The following is a 505-nucleotide window of genomic DNA, read 5'->3' as shown; positions in this document are numbered from 1 at the left end:
GAAGATAAAGTGGCCCTCAGGGCAGCAACGCTGCAGAAAGTCCCGCTGGGTACGGGCAAGGGGAAAGGGGGGGTACCTGAGGAGATGTGGGGAGCTACCGCCCGAGGGGCTGCGCACTGTGCAGGCTCTTCGGCTTTCTTTCAGAAGGGAGAATATTTCCTCTCAACTTCACATAATTCTAAAAATCTGAAAGAACACATTGGTGTAGCAAGTCATATCAGTAAATACTCGTCTTTTTTCTGATTTTTTTTTTTTTATTTTAAGTAAAGAGTGTGACAAAGTCTTGGTGTAAAGCCACGTAGCTCTCAACCCAACCCACTGCCCACAGCATCACAAGTGGCAGTCGCGTTCACTCCAGCATCTCGCAGGATTTAAGCCATGCCTCCGCTACCAAGCACGCCTTAAGGACTGGTCAACACAGCGCTTATACTAAGAGCGTCGACGGATGTCATATCTACATACAGAACTGATCTGTAGGAAATGGAGGAGAGTTACCCACATGGCT

The sequence above is a fragment of the Falco punctatus genome (assembly GCF_963210335.1).
Source record: "Falco punctatus genome assembly, chromosome: 4".
NCBI classification, from domain to species: Eukaryota; Metazoa; Chordata; class Aves; order Falconiformes; family Falconidae; genus Falco; species Falco punctatus.
Note: the sequence above shows the minus strand (reverse complement) of the source record.